Source organism: Poecilia formosa, unplaced genomic scaffold (genome assembly GCF_000485575.1).
Source record: "Poecilia formosa unplaced genomic scaffold, Poecilia_formosa-5.1.2 Scaffold13, whole genome shotgun sequence".
Classification (NCBI taxonomy): Eukaryota; Metazoa; Chordata; class Actinopteri; order Cyprinodontiformes; family Poeciliidae; genus Poecilia; species Poecilia formosa.
In genome coordinates, this window is record NW_006799952.1 from 2,731,091 (window position 1) to 2,751,397 (window position 20,307).

Sequence of the window (20,307 nt, forward strand, 5' to 3'; positions counted from 1 at the left end):
ACCATTCCTCAATAATTCATGCAGGTGTGGATTACCTCTGCAGAGAGGGAGAGTTTACATTCAGGTAAAAAGTGATCCATTCACCCTATCTACCACCCCATTTCCTCTTACAACTTTCATCTCCATCAGACCCCCTCAGCTGTATCATCCCAATTTGACCCTACAGGAAAGCCTCTGAATTTTCCTCACGACGAAACATGCACACACCATCACACACTGGGAGCTAATGACCAGACAGCTGGTCTCCTTCTTCCCCTCACAGAGGAGGCATTCAGTTCCCCCTGCCTCTGTCTGGTCTGTTCTGGCTTGGACCAACGTGACTCAGTTAAGTCAGTTCATCTCCCTTTGAATGGTCAGGTATTGTTTCACGCCAGGATCCTTTTACCATTGGCAACAAAAAGAGGCCGACACACATAACTACTACACACACACACACGCAAACACACACACACACACGCACACACACACACACCTAAACACACAGACACAAGAACAGGCTGAGGAGTTGGGTCAAGTCTGAAAGCAGCAGCTACAATTTTCCCCAGGCGTTTGACTAGAAAGCTGGTGGAAAACCGCTTTTCTTCCAGGATTTGACTGACCTTCTCGACCTTTCGTCACGGAAGCAGGAGTTTGACGCTTTTTGTTTAGTTTTGTTGTATTTTTGACAGAACCATTTGTTTTTTTTTGTTTATGCATATTTATAAAGCGAAGCCGCCGGTGGAACTCGGCTTTGTTACCTTCTCCTGCGGCTCGGAGCCGTCTCCACAGGTAGGAGAGAGAACCTGAGGAATTCGAAAAATGGTTATTTTTTTCACTTCTGTGATACATTTTTATTTAATACTAATCTCCCCCAAAAAGTTATAAAAAGTAAGTGTAGTGTTCAGAGAAAAATATTTTTTATATTTAATTATTTAACGTTAATACTTTCAGTATAGTTTGTTGGGCTTATGAGAAAAAAAACCTCAAAACCAGATTTGCAGTAAGTTTGTAAAACCCCTTGAAATATGATAAATTATAATTACATATGAACATACTGCCATTGTTTAAACATGGATGTTGTTTATTTTACTATGTTTGAAATTAGAAAAAAAAACATGTACATGTAAAACAGACTGTTCTTCTGAGATGTCTTCACATAAATCTATTAAACTGAGCTTTGTTGATTACATGGGTTAAATAAGAAACACACATTATACAGAACATCCTGTGTTGGTACATCAGTGTAGATTCTCAGTTATTCTTGACGGGACAATCGTAAGTGATTTCATCAGAATGTCACAACCTTTCCATATTCCTTAACGATGTTACACCTCTCATCCAAAAGACTTCTTCAGCTCTGAAAGGCTTTTTTTTTTAGTTCAAAAACATAAAAGCTTTTAGAAAACACTTCAACTCAGTGGACAATAATATCAGCTTTTCTAGGGACAATGTCAAAGACAACCAGATAACTGTTTTTAGAGTATTTAGTACACATTAAGAGAGGAGTAGTTCTCACAAATGAAGTCTTTAGAAAACCTCTACACAAGGACTATTTCATACTTTTTGAATGTCACCAACAATTGGGATGTGAAAGGTCATGAAAAATCTGCAGCAACAAGAAAATAAGGCCCCACAAGTATGAAAGGAAGGAACAACAAACAAAAGCATACCAAGAAAGTACTTCAAGCTCTTGAGTCACCATTTAAGTTGCCTCGCCACTGCAGGAATTGCCTGCATTTTAATTCAGTCAGCTTGCAGTTTATCCTCCTCTGCAGGCCATGTTTACTGTTTACTTTAAATTTTTTGACAGGAGTTCTGTATTTTTGTCTGCGAACACATTTAAACCCAGCCACCTGTGCTGAATATTATAATGTTTTACATAATTTTCATTAAATACAGAAAAAAACAAAAACAAAAAAAAAAACAGCATCCTTAGTGGAAATATTTCATTAGCATCACATTCAGCAACTCCACAGAGAGGAATTAGAAGAGAAATGCTTTTATCAAAGACTTTTTAAACAAATACTAGTGGTTTAGATTAAAATATTTTCAGTTTTTATGTACTGAAAGAAATCACAACTCCCCTGAACTGCTGATCATTAACCAACTACAGGTTTGATTAGAGAAGACATAGCAGTAGCTATGTGAATGTGGAAGGTATTTCTCACAGGCTTAATTATTAAAAGATTTCTAGAGTATTAAAAACTTCCTCTGCGTTAGAAAGGATTTTATTTCAGTTTCAGAACTTCTTTAGACAGCAGACAGTAATGCTGATCAGATCAGGATCGAAGTTCCTTTGAAATCAACTCTACCTACACATTTTTAACGATGTGAAACAATGAAAGATTAAAGATCTCTCAGTATGATTTCACTGATTTCTCTTCCACTGCTTTTTCTTCCATGGTCTTAAATTCTTCATCTTTAGCTGCTGTCTTTCTCGCATGTGCATCATGTGTTCAGCTGCAGCTTGAAACTTCAAAACACAGGAAAAACACAACCGTCAACACCTCCTCTATCTGTAGTTTATTAGAAAATCTGAATCAGGTGTTTTTAAAACAAGTAGAAACATTACAACATATTTAACTCTTCAGACATTACATTAAGTTATAGCAGTTGGTGCACAGCTTTTGTTTGTCTGCACTGTGAAAAGTCAACAGATCTTAAATTTATTGGCTCAACATGCTATCTACCGCTTCTCTGCTTTTATTGCTGTTGCCCTCAGGGTTTCTGCTCAACTCCCCCATCTGTTTCAATTACCTCTAAGCTCAGAGGTTGGCCACATGGACACAGAGCCACAGATGCGCCTACAATGTTCCACGGAGAAGACAGTACTTTCTCTCTCCCTGTCACTGCTGAACTGCAATCGTCTGAATCAGGTGATTGCCGTTTATGTCAATAATATTTGTGGGGTTCCGGGATGATTTAATCTAGAGACTTGCTGAACTTAATTACACAGTGTGGGTTATGCACAATCGTATGCGCATAGCCCAATCATCTTTTTTTTTTGTTGTTGTTCCCTTCAAACTTATTCTCTCACACAGACTGGACTTCTGCATTAGAGTCTCCTCCATAAAAATCATGACTCTTGCTACTCATCGCTAAATTGGACAGCAGTGAATATCGGTCCCTCTAAACTGAATGAATCAAGCCTTGCAAAGGTTTCTGGGGATCACTGCTCAGCCTTTGCTGTTTCACTGGTGAGTGTGCCAACCTTTTGTAAAACATCAGAATATACAGACAGTGTCTGCTGCATTACAGATTTGTTGTAAAATGCTTTGTAAAAGTATTCAAGCATTGTCAACTTCTTCACTTTTTTGTCACATTTGAAACACAAACCTGAGTGAATGAGATTTTTCTAACACACCAGGAGAACATAGAGGCACAATTATGAAATGGAGGAAACAAGGATTTCCTTCTATTTTTTTTAATTTTATTATTTAACAAATACAATCTGAAAAGTGTGGCATGTACTTGTGGAACCCACATTTCACTGCGACTACAGCTGTGAATCTTTAGGCTATGTGTCTGCTAGCTTTGCATATCTAGAAGATTATATTTTCTCTCATTCTTCTTTGAAAATCAGCTCAACCTCAGTCAGGTATGAGTATCTGTAAATTCTCAAATCCTATCACAGATTTTCAATTGAAATTATGAACCAGGTTTAACAGTTTTTTTCCAGGATTGTCCACTGTTTAGCTCCAACCATCTTCCTAACATCTCTGACCCACTTTCTTGTGCCTGCTGAAGAAAAGCGTCCCGACATTACAATATTGGTTATGTACTGAGTTAACTTTCAGCCAGCCCTAACAGTTTGCAAATAGACTGGTGTGTTTGATTACGGCCTCATCTGCCCAGAACACCTTTTCCTTATGTTTGACATGCCCCCTACATGGTTTATAGCAAAAAGAACTTCTTATAACTTTCTTTAGGAAATGATCGTCTGTTTGCTCCATCTCTTGGCCACATCTGTGGATAGCAAATACACCACTGACATCTGGGCTGCTTTAATTCTTTTGTAAAAAAATTTAAAAACCACTTATCCTATACCCACCACTTCATAATGTTGCCCTACATTGAGTTGGTCTAAACATGGAATCATGTGGACCCTAATAAAAATACTGCTTGGAAAGAAAAAACCGAGAATATTTGAAGGGGTATGGCTGCTATTGCAAGGTTTTGTCATTTGCCTTTAAAATCTGTTGATTTTAGTTCACTTTTCTAGCTGACCTAATTGTGCAACATAAGTAATATGGACCCAGTTCGCCATTCTTTTTCTTTCATTACCTTGTGCAAACTACAAAATTGTCGGTGATGAGAGGCCACGCTACAAAAAGTGTTGGATGACTTAAGTGTTATTTAATTTAATTTAGCTGAATTCTGGGTGGACATGTTGCATCTCTGTCTCTCTCTCATTATGGAAAAGTGTTTTATCAAATTGGGAGTTAACAAGGCTGAATAAAAAAACAAACCTGAAAATGTTTAAATAACATTTGCAACATGAATAGACATAGCCATAGTGCATAATATTCTACCTTTACAGAACGAATGTTTGCTTTGATGCCCATGGTGAGCTGAGAAACAATCAGTGTCACTCTGCTAAATGTCTAGCCACAACCAGGAGACAGCTGGTAAATAAAGACAGGAAATATGGAAAACACTTACAAAATAAACAGAAATAAGTCATTTCAATATTCTTCTTGCTCCCATTTGGGAACATGTTGACAGCTGCTCTGCACATGTGGGATCTGATTTGTCTGCTAATTACGTCCCTCAGTGTGAGACAGAAGACACCGAAATCAGGGTTTAATAGATTTAGGCCTCCTGTTTTAAGGTGAAACAATCATTGTTTATTTCTTTATAGAAATATTTTTAACGTTTTTTTTTTTTGTTTGTTTTTTTCATGTTTTTCACTTTGCCGAGGCATATTTATATGTGTCATTTATATTTTATTTTTGAACAACCATAAATGGTGCAGGTGTCATTTTTCAAGTCTAAGTTCAGATTTTAAGTGAGATAGTGTTTTGATTGTGCGTGCACAACCCAAACATCCGTCAGTCTTTAATTTTGCACTCAATGACAAACAAGGAAATGAGTCACTTAGCCCTGAATCATCTCTCTGTTCTCACCAAATGGTTTTGATGGTCCTGGCAGTGTAATCACCTGGGTAATCAAAAGCATTTCTGTACAGCTGTGTGAAAACATTCCAAATACCACATCCTTTCCTGGATAAAAGGCCCATCTTTGAAGTCGGTGTTCGACCACTGAAATAAAGCTAAAAACCTCTTTCCAGGCGATAAGATGAATGAATGCCAGTCAGGTCAACCAAAGACGCAGTAATTCAGTGAGCCTGGAGGAACAAGTCATAAAGGATGCAGGAGTCCAGCAGAGCGAAGGGAGATGCTCTCTTGACTCGTTGTCAAACACAGGAATGCTAATGACGTTGTCCTCAAAACAACAACAACAACAAAAAGAAACAGGAGGGGAAAAAAAGAATCAAAACAATAATGACTTTCCATCTCTGTGGTTATTAACAAGCCTGGAGACAGCTCGTTAATTCACTCAACAAACCAACTGGGTGATATTTAGCCTGATTTGAGAGGTTTGTCATGTTTCTTTATTGCACAAGAACACAGCTGACGTGATATCTTAAGAAGAACACGAGTCTATTGTACATCTTCAGGAAAAATATATTTGACTTTTTTAATATTTGCTTTCCTGATTCTGTTTTGACCGCACTGATCAGTACCTGGTGTTGGCAGGTGGCAGGAGTTTTATAAGTATCTTAGCATATGCAGGTCAAAATGCAAATAATAGAACATCAGAATCTTCAGTTTTAAACTTTAAACACAAGACGAGATATTAAACTATTTGTTTAAACTTATCAGTACATTTGCTATCAACAAATCCTGTCTGGGTCTTTTTTGTTGTCTTCAAACTTGTTCATGAGGCTATTATGATAAGTTAATAGCCTCATGAACAATCAGCTCATATTTGCATTAGCAATGCTTAGAGACATGCCTGCTCTAAGACTTATTAATTTATGCGCTGTTGTAAATATGAGACAAAAGTGCACTGTACAGATTCACTATTACTACAATAAGGATCAAATAATTGGTCAAACCACTAACTAAATGAATCAGAAAGTAAATTACTGTTAATTGGTGTCATTCCAAGCCTTCACCATGCTGAGGTGAGTGCCTCTATACCAGCACAGTCAGAGACGTAATGTTATTATTCAGCTGCTTACAGAAAAATTTCCTCAACAGTGTCAGAGACAAATGTTGCACTCGTTCAACTGAGCCCATGTTTCCTGCATATTATATTTATGCATCTACATACAAACTGATAAAAGAAAAAAATAATCAACCTTGTAAATCTTCAAAATTAAATAGATTTCAATTCTGTCAACCAACTCAGTACAAATCCCAACTATTGTCTAGACATGACTTGAGTCATATGATAGCCCATCTTTTCAGCATAGTCCACACGTTTGTGTGCATATTATTTTTTTTTTTGTATTATGAATTAACTTTCAAAAAGAATGAGTAAAGTGTGAACATCTCAGTAACAAGGGGCAGCAAACATATTTCTTAAATTTTCATACAAACAGTATAGAACTGGTGTAGAAAACACAGGTGGCAAAGAGGATATGCAGAACATGGAAACCAGGTTATGTAGAGCCAACTAAGAAGTATAGCTTCCTTCTTTTACTAAGCTAATATGTCATTATTAGCAGTGGGAAACAGAATAATTGGTTACATTACAGTCTCATCCTCTGAGAATCCGCCATGATTAAGAAAATTAACATGGCTGGGCTCCTGAGCGCGTTCAGTGACACGCAGATGGCAACAGCTCATTTAAAAACGACTGAAGTTAGTGAATGTTTCAAGAAATTTTCTCCTAAAGCTACATTTAGAGGTGTGTGCAGATTTATTTGATATGTGGTTTGCTTTCTTTGGCATCCATGTAACAACGTCCATGTAACATTTAACAAAGTTTTATTCTTCTTTTTGAAACAGGGATCAAACATTAAAATGATGCTAAGATCATGACATGGGAAATATTATTCAATGACACCCCATTATTTCCAGAAGATGGTTTAGATAGACTACCGTAATTAGAAACAAAAAATGTTTTACTTTTTGTCCAACAATTTTTCCTGGCTAACAATAAAGGCTTAAATATGACAAAAAAAAAAAAAAAAAAAACTTGCTAAATTTGACTTGGACTCTTCCTTTGCGTATTAAATTTACAGAAAAATGTTGGTCTTTTTTTCACCCCATTCTGATGAAGATTGACTGACAGTTTTTCTTTAAACTGCCATCTAGGATGAGATGAGCACTTTAGACCAAAAGTTAGATTCACCTGTCATGGCCGCCAATTTTATGTTTTCTCCATGCCATTCAGGCCTGGTGTGGAAAACTATAAAACCACTCAGGCTGAGGTCAGTGGTCAGTCACTGGTAATCATTAAACCTGATGTGTGTGTTATAATACTGCAGGTCTCAGTAGCTGTAATGTCATTTAAACAGAACATAAAATAATTTAAATCAAGAAATGAACATGGTTCAGAAGTCTTTGTGTTTTGTTACTTTAGCTTTTCTATTTAGATCTTTTTTTAAGGTTTCTGGGAGGTTGTCTTTCTTCCATATAAATTTCAGTCTTTAGTTTTTAGATTATTTACATTTTTGTTCTGTCCTTTGTGACTAGATTCATCTTTATGACGTTCTTAGCATTTGTAAGATCCTTTTTTGTTTTGTTCAGACCTTACTGTGCTCATTTCTGTTTATTAGTAATTTCTGCTCAGCTCCTGATTTCAGCTGCACTGCATTCAGTTAATTGTAGTCATCATCTGGTTCTGATGCCATTGATCACCTCTGCATCAATTAAAGTTAGTCCTTCACTCCTCCAGTTCCCCTCATTACTTGCCATCTCTGTTTGTTTTCTTGTAGCAAACCTATTACTCTCGTCTCTCTCAAAATATTCTGTATTTTGGTAAGTTTTGGACTCGTGTTGGTTTTTAAATACCGTTTTGATCTTATGCTGTACCTCGCTGCTTTTGGGTAAAATACATTATTTCCTGAACTTTCTTACTACTTCCACATTACCAGAAGTGGGAAACATTGTTTGTAAAGCAAACCTAACAGTCCTGTCCATACTTTCAGTTTTACAATTATTTTTATTTACTCTTTAATGTTATCACAATAAAGCACAAATCTTTTCAAAATATTTGCTTTTTCCTGAATTTCAACAAACAATATAATATTTCTCCAGTTTCAACATGGATTGATTTAAAATGACTTTCTAAATTATTAAATGATTTATGGAAGCAAATCAACTGAAATTTTCAAAGTTTAAAGAAATGGATGTCTTATTATGTTTATATTTACTTTATAATGCATTTTCTCACCTCTAGGACTGCAAATATATGATGGCACATTTACTTCAAAAGTCATAATTATAAATAAATAATGAGTTGAATTATTGATTGAAATTGTATTTTTACAATTTCATGTGAACAATGAATAGCTAATGAGTGGAGTTCACATTCCAGCCACTATTTGTGTCTTTACACATGGTACGGTGGTGTGTCGGTGGTAGGAGTTCGTCCCACAATCGGTGCCGGTTCGATCCCCAGTCCATCTGAGTCCTTTGGCAAGATACTTCACCCGCTTTGCCTGCTGGTTGAGGTCAGAGGTCGCAGTGGCGCTGTCAGTGTCCTCTAGGGCAGCTGTGGCTACTATCCAGTAGCTTGCCACCATCAGTGTGTGCATGAATGACTGATTAAGCGCTTTGGGGTTAGTAAAGTGCTATAAAAGTACAGACCATTTACCATTTATGGTTCATGCCTCCTGATGTGGCTGTGTTGACTTTGCCACTGGCTCTGCTGTCTCTTCCATTTTTACTGTCAGATTGCCACCGACCTCTGCATTTTACTCTGGCGTTTTCAAGGACCTTGAACAATATGTGATCTTGACGGTTTTCGTAAACCTTTGTTTAAAAACACATTCATATAAAACCTTTTCCAAAACAAATGTTACTTTGTTCTACCAGCCAAACATAGACGTAAGCTGATTTTGAAGCTAAATCTGAATAATACAAAGTCTCGATTCTTTGTCTGAACACCCTGAAGGCAGTGATTCAGCCAAGCCTGGCAAATAGCTTGTTTATGTTTAGGCACAAAAATCAGCACTCCTCTCACAGCGTTGCCATGCAGAGTGACAAGTAACAAGTAAAGCTTTGCATTTGTAATTTGTTTAAAAGGCTCTCAGCAAAACGGTTGTCATGAAAATTATGAACTCTTCAGACTTTAGGTGCTTAAAAAAAATACATTATTTCAACTATCCTCACGGAAGCTGCCCTGCCTTTTGATTAAACCATTATTAGTGCATAAGCAGTATCTAAAAGACCAGTGAACCCATGAATAAAGTAAACAGTAATGTTTTGAGGAAGTTTAAAGCACAATTTCATAATGTATCTATATTCAAAGCTTCTTCTGGTGGACTGCGGGGTGAACGGTGATGCAGTTCTTAGCAACGCTGCCTTGCAGCAACGATTTCCTGTGCTGGAATCTCAGGGCCGGAACCCAACAGGCTACAGAGATCCACAGCTCAGATGGACACATCTGGGGAAACATTACCAAGAACAAAGCACCGAAGTGCCGCTTCCTTCAGTTTTACAAATATTAAAATATTAAGCGTGCTCATCAACAAAATAATGCAAACCACAGTGGATAGTCCTTATCCAAAGTGTTCATCGGTTAACCATTAGCAGTACTGTTTGGAAATAAAAGGTGGCAGAGGTAAATTATCAAATCTGGGTCATCTTTGTCAAGCAGATAAAATGGTTGAGCAATGGCTTAATAGTGTCCTTTAGAAAGTGTTACCATGGTTGCTCATGCATTATTTTTACTAAGGTGTTTAAAGAGAGGGATGTGTTTCTCAGTTTAGTGTGAATGGATGCAGGAGGAAACAATTGCTTATCCAAACTCTAAGGAAACGAAAGCTTCAACATCAGCTTTTAAAAACCAGATGAACTCTATTGTATCTGATAAAAGCTAACATTAGCGCTTAGGATCCTTGACTGGCACATTCAGTAGGTCTCCCCAAATGCTCAATGGCAAGGTTGTAATTTTTACTACTTTGACTTTGTTCACCCACATTCTGCTTTCATTCTCTTTTGAAGCAGCAGAGGGTATAATTTATTCAGAGACACGGTATGTTTCAGTCTTGACTTAAAGGTTGCACTTCTTACTGAAAAACATTCAGACTTTCACATCTATCTGCATCAATCTTACCCATTATCAGAGAAAAGTATTATTGATAAGACAACCAGAGGCAGATATGCAAATGCTCTGAAAGTCTCAAAGCACTTTGAGTGATGATCAAATTTTCATTGGGTGGCTGAACCAAAAGGCAATCAGGGTTAGTGACAGACATTAGCTCCAATTTAAGAAACAGAATTGTTTTCAACAGTTGGTTGGACTCCACCACAAAGGGTTTATAACTAAGTATGACTTTCTTCGGTTGTCTAAGTTGCACATAGAAGTATAAATGAGTATCAATCTAATTCAGAGACACAGAGGAGATTTTCTTTGTCCGAAAAGTCATTTAAGGGTGGAGGTACACTGTTCTTTCTCTATACCCAATATAAGAAATCTGTGCATTGAAACACCTGCGAATGGAAACAAGCACATGTTCTGTCATAATCAAAAAATAACTCAAGCTTATTTCTTACTCAAAATATTCAGTTCATATTAACAAACAATGTCAAATTTATTTATTTAAGTAACACTTTTAAAAACAGTTTTAAAACTGCACCAAAGTGATGCACAAAAGTGATTACGCCATAGAATGAGTTGATGGAAAGAAAGAAAAAAGTATACAAAAAATGATAAGTATATACAATTTTAAATAAAAATAAAACATCACAACAGAAAACTTACAGCCAAGGAATGTACAATTAATGTTGAGAACATTCTGAACTTTTATTAAATTCAAAAACAGATTAATAACCGCAGCAGCAGCAGTTCAAAGAAATTATCAGTTTTCAGACAGTTTTTACTAAATTAAGGGGCTACACTGTGTGGTCCACTGTGTACACCTAAACCAACATATGTTTAAATACAATTGCTTATAGCACCATAATCCATAGTCTATGTGGCTATAAAACGCATCTCTCAGTTCTTTCCCATTTTAAAGACCAGATTGGAAAGTACCTTGACATGCTCACTGTGTGATATATTGTATTCTGAAGCTGCAGTTTCCTTCTCCAAACTCTATCCCTCATCTGTTTGATGTGTTCCTTCCTTGGTCTCAAAATGCTGTTCGTTCCCCAATGTTCTCTGTCAAATAGTTAAAGCCTTTTGATAGAATACACTGAATTTGATCTTACACAGAGTTTGCACAGGTTTTATTTTAGAGGCATCACAGTAAAGGGTTGAGAATACCACACGATGCTTCTGATATTTTAGTGCAGTGGTCTTCAAATTCAGGCTTTTTGGTGTCATGTAACTTTTAGATCTGCCTCTGCTTTAACACATACCTGACTCAAATAATGAGGCCATTAGCAGGATTCTGGATAACTGAGGAAGTGATTCAGCCATTTGATTCGGGTGTGTTTTAACAGGGATACATCTTAAAGTTGCAGGACGCCAGACCTCAAGACCTGAATTTGAAGAGCCCTCATTTAGAGTGTTAGAAACCGCGCTTCCTTCCTTTTTCACGTCCAAAACATGTATTTGCTTAGCAACTAACGACCTAAAATACATTTATGTGAGGTTGTAATGAGACAAGATGTGAAAAATATTCAAGACTTATGAATAGCAATAAAAGGCACCAGAAGCAGTATCAAAATGTGACAATGGGTTGGGATTCTAGCACATACTGGGATCTAGTTGAAAATACCCAATGGGATGCTGCTGGGAAACTGGTAAAGAGTAAAGATAAATGAAGAATAACTTACAAGCTAAAAGAATGCGAAATATGTTTCTGTTATTTTGTTTGCGACAGAAAGGAAACCAAAGATCGTTTGGAATACAAACTACAGTATTCTGTTGCAAAACATATGTATTTCACTATGATTCAATGGTTAGAGAACCATTGAATCATAGTGGCAGGAGCAAAATGGATAACAGATTGATAATCTACTGAAATGTCTGAATCTGACTCTAATTTGCTGGATGCTGAAAGGGATTGAAGTCTGAATGCTGCAGAACTCCAAACAAGACATTTCCTCTTTGTAAAAGCAGCAATTTCCCAAATGCACTCAGATTTGCATGGTTCCAGTTTATTCTTGGATACTGCGAGCATTTCCTGTTCCTTCTGTACCCTTTTTTTCTTCTATTCATTCAAACCCCGTGTAGTCAGTGTGGACATTGCCTACATTTGTATGGCGTAATAGCGTTTTTAGTGGCGATTGAATGTGAGCAAGCTGTTCGTTTAATATTTCACATACGAGTTTGATGAATACCACTGCCTGGAGATGAGAGACCTGCTTCCATCTAATAACTGTGCGCATAAATCAATAGGACAAGAGGGTTAATAACGCTCACGATGATTTTGTACACTTCTACAACACAGGGATTTACATGATTAAACATTGGTTTTGTTGAGCCAGTTCTCATGGTAGACATGTTACGCTTTCAGCTAAATGAATTAAGCCTTCATTATTATACGCTGGTACAGCTAGGTTGTACAGGGAAATAAACATCCAAGACTTACAGAAACTTTAATCAGAAGAGCTTAGTGTAAATTAAAAAGAGAGGCACAAAAGGAAAATCAAGACGCACAATTGCTGGTCAGTTTGTAAGACAACAGCTTACATCTGTGGTAAAAGAGCCTCTTTTGATGTCTAGCGCTCTGAGACGTCTTCTGTGATCTGGTGCAGCTTCGCTTCATCTCTCTGTCTATGGAGCTATGTGAAATACAAACTGCAACAGCCTGCTTTGTGCAACCATGATATCCACTGGTGCCTCGGGCGCTGACCACACTGCACATTCATTGTTTTAATTGTTGGTTTTAATAAGAAAAAATGAATCTGTCTGTATAACAACTTAAAATTCCAAGATATCGTTCAATTGGATGGCAAAATTCTTTAGTGAATCACATAAAAAGCAAGAAAATCCATCCAGAAACAGAGAATGTTTTACTGGCGTTAGAGAGAAAACTTTGCAGGAACACACCGGAAACTGTACAAGAAGAAAAAACAGGACATGTTAGTGATTGCCGAAGAGTCAGAAAATCTGAAAGGATTCAAAATCAATCCTTTCAGAGGGGGATTAGTATGAGGGATTGTACCCTGGTGGAGTTCTTCTCCAGGAATTCATCTGTTCTCATGATCCAAAAGGAGGTGGCCGTCTGTTTCCAGACAGTTCCTCTTCAGCCTGGATGCTGTGCAATTACTCTTGCCTCTCCAGGGAGAGACGGAGGAGCAGCAGGCGACGACGTCACAATAGGTAGCCTGGAAATGGAACCTTAGGCAGCTGACTTGGTTCGGCACACAGACCTCAGAGAATCTGTCAGTGAGGAATCCAGCATCCAGAGGGTACGGTAGACGGGCAAGGGTCACAAATGGGAAGAAATCAGGTTACTTATCCAAAGGTTTGGCAAAATGCAGAGGCTGGGACACAGAAAATGGGTCAAGTCAGACAAGGGGAAGGCATGAGAATTCACAAAAATGCTCTAATTTTTTGATGGTGTATCACAAAGTTATGTTGTGTTAGGTAAGTTGCTGGTTACGAGACAAAACTTCAAGTAGTTTAAGCGGTATGAATACTTTTGCAAGGTACTCTAGTGATTTGTCCGGAAAAGTAGCTTGATGGTTTTGAATATTTCAGCTCATTCATGACCCATTAACGCTTATGAGCAAAACTAATTTGATGTAAAGTCCGAACAAACTGAGATGTGTTAAGACAGACTTATTAAAATCAGATAAAAAGTAACATTGCTGATGTATTTCCAGCCACAAATCGATGGTGAAGAACATATGTCATCGCTTCTTTAGATTTCAGTTCACGAAGCCCACAGCAAGAGCACAGACTTTTATAAATGTTTAGGATATTTTGCTGTGGACAAAAGATCCAATTGTTCATATTTTACTTCTGTAACTTAAGTGAATTTAATGGTGGTGTGGCTAGAGCTTTGACTTTATTTCATGCAGGGGCTTGAACTTCACGCTGTGTAAGAAGCACAAAATGGGCTGAAGCTCGATAAGCTTTAACAGGCACTACATAAGCGTGGCTGGTGCTTTTTCACCTGGGGTGTGTTTCCTACACCTTTATGCGTCAGCTGTTTGTTCTGGTGAATACATCGGCAGAGTTTTACACTACAGTAAACTCTCTGTCTCTGGTCATTCATCACAGAGTTCTCCAGGTTAACCGTTCGAATTGAAACTGAGACCCAACATTTTCACCAAGCCGTGTGCTGCAGCTGGCCATCGCTGTTCTGCAACATTCTAAAACGGAGAAGGTTAGTGAGGTGCAGCTAATTTTGTTGGATGTTTCCAGACAGAAATAAAACAAGAAAAAGGCCGTTTACAGAAAGATCATGACATGAGAAACCTACACTATTTTATGATCTAGCTGTCAGCAGGAAAGTTACCATCTAAAAGGCCTGCAGGTAGATTATTGACCAGGAAGTCAGTGTCCTAATAGGTCAATTAAAACCTATTTCATGCCCTCTGGATTTCCTTCCAACTTCCATATTCATTAAGGGTCTGATTAATATTTCCCTTAAAACAGACTCTGCTGCCAGATGCTGAAAGAAAATCTTATTTGGGCCCAAAGTTTTTCCAGATCATTTCAGTCCAATATCTAAAATGTACCTTTCGGAGAACAATAAAATTACAACTCGTATTTTTCCAATATTCCAATAATATTTTTATAACGGCAGAAATGGTAGAAATCAGACGTTTGGTTCTTTTGGACCTCTAAACTGCCTTTGATGGCGCTGATCACAGAATTATCATTACTAGTCATAAAGAATCAGTCAAAAGTGCTGGTCCTCTTTTTTTTATTTCTTGTTAGTATTCAGAGACATATTTTAGTGTCAGATCAGATCATTTTGGAAATGACAGCTGTGTCTTGTAGGGTTTCTTAAGGCTTTGCCTGTTCTTTTTTAACTTTCTGTATTTCAGCTGGGAAGAATTATCACTTACTATAATAATGTCTGTCATCATTTTATGCTGATGACATCCAGCTATACTGAATGATTCAGAACTGCTTTATGAGGAATATATATATATTCACAACCTGCTGGTGTCAGAAGCCGAACTGCAGATTATGAGGACTTTCATATGATATGACCCAGGATGGTGCAACCTTAACGTGGCTTCAGAACTTTTATTTTTGACAAATTTGTCCTACCAGTGACGGCTCAATCACATTTTCAATGGAAGACGAAAAGAATGGGTGATTCTTGCTGAAACAAAAAAAGACTGTATGCCACAGTTCTAATTAATAGTTTATAAGTTGACTCTTTACTAAAGGGCTATTTCAGAGGTTTTTTTTAGAGGAATTGGAACCACCTTTGATCATCTCCAGTTCAAAATCTAAAATGCTTAGTGATCAAATGTGCATTATTTTCCATTTTGAAAAGATTTTCCAGAGCAATTTGGGTTTCCTTATTCTATCATTTGGCATTAGGACTGCCTTTGAAAAGAAGGGGTTTGCAGATTATGCAACTTAAGCAAAAAGCTCCACTGACTGGAGATGATTTTCCATGCCATCATTTAGTTTTGCCTTGATTACTGTAATCTGTTTAATCTGTTTTAACAAATCTCTTCAAACAAAAATGCAACTGACTGAATTTTCTTCAGTCGTGCAAGCACGCACTAACATCACTCAAATTCAGGTTTCTCTCCAGTTATAGCCTGGTAAATTTATGATTTGTTTAAACGAACTGGTACTGACTTTTATGGCTTTAATTGGACAAGCTGTATCTTTGAGCTCCTTGACTCTTAGATGATTAGGTCAAAAGTTGCTGATGGTCCCGCCCACTCACTGCACATTGTGTGAGGATTGATCTTTCCAGTCAGTCACCAAGACAACCCTTCAGCTTGAACTAAAACTTTGTTTCCACCATTACATTGTTATTAGTTTTCATGTTTCATTTTTTTTTTTTTTTTTTTTTTTAATGCTTAATTCTTTGATTTTTCTGTGAAGTGATTTTAGGTGATGAAATAGTTTGAGGAACTTTATCTAATTAATGAATTGTGGGTCCGGTGTTCTTTAGGACTGATGCTTTGGGAAATCTTTACTGTATGCCCACAAATCTCTAACTGCTTTACTCCTGTTGTTTTTATATGGTTTTTTTTTTTTGTTATCCATCTGCTTGACTCTTGTAGGTACACCTATAGCAGTTAATAGTGGATAACTTAATTAAAAGGCCTTTCTGCAATCAGTGAGAGCTGAAATTGCAGTCTATGCTGGTGCTGATGGAGGGCTCCGAAGCTTTTCTAACCTGTTGTTTACATGCTGAAAGGACTCACTCCTTCCATGTGGCTGGGTTCAGATATAAAGTAAGGAACAGACTTTGATTGAGGGGCTCCATCTTACATGCAGCACAGATGTTACACATGGTCTATCTTAATTCCCCAGCTTCTGCTCCTCGGGCTTTACCCATAGAAATGGGAAAGTCAGTTTGCAATACAGACACATTCATCAGATCTGTTAAATGGATTGAATAAGCAGCAGCTCCCTACAGAAATGCACAGAATAACAGAAAGACAGCTCTGCAGCAGCTGCGCACAAACGTGTGCTCAAATGAAAGCAATGCAGGCAATTACGGAGAACAGCAGCGGCACATTCAAAACAGTACAGCTGTTACATGCACTGCATCAACATTATTAATGCTTAACTGTTACAAATGGAGGGAAAAGAAACAAAAGGTAGAGGGAATTTTGATGAAAGTAGTCCCCTTCTAATTGAATTACTCGACTTCATTCATGTAAAACGACCTTCCTTAATTAACAGTGCTGAAGCCGAGTTCCGAGGTTTTGTCTTTGAAGTCTTGGTCTCCGCGTGGAGTTTGAAAAATGTGTCTCGTCAGTGCAATTCCTTTTCTCTGCTCTTTGCCTCAGTAGCACACTCACTCTGATCACGACTCAGCTGTTGGGCAAAAACACAAAGAAAGCAGACACTCATTACTGCTCTTCTTGCCCTCCAGTTATTTTGGATGGGGACTTATATATAAACACAAGGTGTGAAATTGTGACTCAAATTGTGACCGAAATTCATCTTCCTCCTGCTGCTCTTATGTTGTAGATGAATGACTTTAATCATAATACATTTCTACCATTCACAACATTGTGATTTTTGCTGTTTTAATACTGCATAGTGGTACAGTAGCAATAGTGATACTACTGTATCACTGTTACCATAGTGATACTGTAATTCACTACAGGCATTACAGTATCAATTACTGTAATTCCTGACAGGATGTTAAATAATCATCCAGTTAAAATGGGCTGCTTTAAATAGTTTCGAATCACCGTATTTGTTTATACACACTTAACGTTTCTACTCGGGTCTATTTTAATCTGCAGAAGTCCACTCATATTCAAAGTGCACTTGTCTGCATTTAGTTCGGCAGCCAGTCTGCCATTTTGCGTCGCATGAGGCGTGTAGCGGCTGCACTGGTGAAGAAGAAATGGGACTAGGTACCCACATGCCTCATCAAGCTTGTTAGTATCCATTCAGATTGCGAGAAAAAGTAATTTGTGCACAGAGTCCACGATTCTCAGAGCACACACAATACACCGAAGTATGTGGGAGACTCAACCCAAATGCTTCTCCATAGGCAAAAACAATACTTTTATTGCAGCCATTACTTGAGGCAGGACCACAATAACACCAAATAGTAAAACTAACTCAGTAATATCACAAAGGAACACAAATCGTCAACTCTCTAAATTCTGGAAATCTGTAAAACCTTCACCACCAATCAAATATTTCTAGAGATGGCCCCAGCAATTGCTGATCTTTCTTTTGTGTTCTAAAACTTTCTTCTCAGTATTTGCACACCTCCAAAGTTTCAACGTTTCAATGAATCCTTGATGTAGTTTCAGTTTTAAAAGCACTAGTATTCTCATGCATGACTATTTTGAATGTAAAGTGGTGGTGACTAAAAAGGAACCATTAAGCTTTTTATTATTCATATCTAATTAATACAAATGCCCTGTCCTCATTAACAGTTTCCCCTGAGCTAATCATGAAATCAGTGAGCGATGCCATCAGAATATTTTGTGGGATTGGTTAAGCAATATTTCTAATCGTCTTCAAAAATTTTGCCGCAAATGTGCGTTTTGTGTCATGAAGATTCCTCGAAGTCCACTGTCCATTAGCCATTCTGCAGCTTTATCCGTTTGTGTTCACCAAAAGCAAATGCAGCTGCACAATCCTGATTAAAATGTCTTTGTCCCATCTCTCAGATGTATTTCTCTTTATCGGATCTGGGCCTAAGTTGTGTCCTCATTAACTGTCTCGACTTTGCCAGAAGTGGCCACCAGACACACACAAGTAGACGGAGATTTCACAGCCTCCACCCTTATTGCAAGGCAGAGGTCCAGAAAATCCCCTCAGAGGCATTAGATCACTCTTTTCTTCCCTTAACACAGACAAACTAGAAAGGCTGATTGCAGGAGTGATTAGTTCAGTACACTTTGGAAGGATTCTTTGTGTCTGTGTAAGCCACAGAAGTGGAGATAATAAAGTCATTAGAAAGGACAGGTGGGGGAAGGGAAGAGTGGGCTCATCCTTAAGAACTTGCTCTGCTAAACACAATAGAAAACCGGGAAGTTACCAAGGTGTCTTTTTTTGGACCTCATTAGCAGGATATTTTCCCATGAGCCAAAGGTTATACATCAAGATTCAAGCCAGACTGTTAGTACATGTTTATGCAACACCTGCAGTTATGGTATCTGTTGAAAGTGAGTGTATATAAATAAGACACTTTGTGTTTTTTGCCCGGTCTGTCTTCCTACTGACGTCAGTGCACATTTTGCTTCCAGAGCAGATGTTCCTTGAAAAAGTTTCGGTGGGTAGGTAGGTCGGCACTTCCTGTGCCTTTTAATATGATTCTGCCCTCTGAATGTCCTGGGCAGCATTTGTTGCGAAGTGACAGCAATGGACATTGAGGTCACAGCGGAGTGACCACTAAACTTTCTGCTGTAAGAACCTTTCTACTCGTATCACACTGATTATACTTGCTGATGTATTTGTGAGCAGGATGGAGAAACCTGTTGCTTTAAACCTAAAACTAAAATATTCCATTTAATTTCTGGTCAGGATTCAATGCTCCCATATCGAAACTGTGTGCAGGTTATTGTGTACAAAACAAACAAACAAAAAAAAAAAAACATCTTAAACTCTATTTACTAAGTTTAATTGCATTTCCAACTGTCTACTGATTGATAACAGACATTAAACATAGTTTTTAGTATTTTGCTTTTAGAGTTTCAGCCACGTATTCTAAAAATTATTCTTCCCACCCGTAGTTCCAATGACCTGATTATTGCTGTAGTAGGAAGTAATTGCACCTTACCCTCAAACAATGATTTTGAAGTCACTTGCTTGGAGGCTGAGGCTTTTGGACTGAGACTTTAATTTCCCTGTTGGTGCTGAAACCTTCAAGAAGCTTTCACCCTGGAAAACCAGTGAGGGGAATCATCTTAACAATCACATTTTGACTGGAGCTCTACTCCCCAAACATCTGACATAATTATATCTATTAACACAGGTAATTAAACTCCTGAAAGAACATACACACATCGCCAGTGCATTTTCTGGTTGCGTGAGCTAATGGAAGAAAAAAGATCACGCTGTGATTCTCTGTGGTTTCCCCACTAACAGTCTTTATGATCATGTGCAATATAGGTTGTTGAGAATATTATTAAAAAATAATATTCATTTAATCAGGAAAAAATGACGGCTGCATTCTTTCATTGATGACCTTTTAGAATCCTTATTCTGTGAGGAATTTAGGAACAGGATAAAACGTTTTTCCTAACCAAAATGTTAACATTCAGAGTTGAAATCAGATATTTAATAATTGAACAATCTAAAGGAATAAGAATATCATGAAGGGAATGATGGACTTCCATAAGTCTGGGTCATCTTTCGGTGTGATTTCCAGACACCTTTATATGCCACATTCGTCTGTTCAGACAATTATGTAAAGGTACTGTTAAAGTTTCAAAAATATTGTGTTCTTTTCAGGTTAAGGGGATAGAAGTCAGTTGATTCCTCTCTGGACATTTATCAGGAACATCAGAGCATGGAGTGAAGTTTTAAGCAAAGGCCAGTCCCAAGCTGGAAAAAAAAATCTTCTTG

General features: G+C 37.6%; 1 long non-coding RNA gene across 1 annotated transcript; it reads left to right on the top strand.

The window, feature by feature from the left end:
• Positions 1–525: 525 nt before the first annotated feature.
• Positions 526–3,170, top strand: LOC107835570 (uncharacterized). The gene is made up of 3 exons (XR_001661367.1): positions 526–768; positions 2,702–2,855; positions 3,021–3,170. It is a non-coding gene; the product is annotated as an uncharacterized LOC107835570 (long non-coding RNA).
• Positions 3,171–20,307: the final 17,137 nt, after the last annotated feature.